Genomic DNA, 533 nt, shown 5'->3' with positions numbered 1-533 from the left:
AAATAAGAAAGAAATGGCAGAAGGAGTGGGATAGTGGAACAAAAGGTAGACACTTTCATCATATTCAAGAGAAAGTAGGTCAAGAAAGAAGAAAGTTTGGCAACAGGAAAGAAGACGTTTTAATGTCAAGAATGCGTATTGGACATTGTTCGTTAAATCAGTGTCTGTATAGAATGGGGAAGCATGAAACTGGAAATTGTGACAAATGTGGTCATGCAGAATCAGTAGAAGATGTACTTATAGAGTGTGATGCATATGAAGGAGCAAGATTTCAACTAATTCAAGCTTTAGGATCATTCGGAATAAATCATTTGTCACTTCAGGTTCTGTTAGGAAATGGCCCAAAGCAATCAAGAATATTTAATGAATTAATTATTGGTGGGGGGAGGGGTTACAGGAGTTTTTTTTTTTATAATTAATTTTTTTGGCTACAGTTCTCAAACTTCCAATCATTATGCGCTCCACACTCCTATCCAGTAGGTGGCGGGAATGCATCATTTAAGCTAGTTTGCCAACCGCCATTAACACCAGAA

The sequence above is a fragment of the Sinocyclocheilus grahami genome, unplaced genomic scaffold, assembly GCF_001515645.1.
Source record: "Sinocyclocheilus grahami isolate Dianchi unplaced genomic scaffold, SAMN03320097.WGS_v1.1 scaffold75.1, whole genome shotgun sequence".
Classification (NCBI taxonomy): Eukaryota; Metazoa; Chordata; class Actinopteri; order Cypriniformes; family Cyprinidae; genus Sinocyclocheilus; species Sinocyclocheilus grahami.
This window is presented reverse-complemented; position numbering follows the sequence as displayed.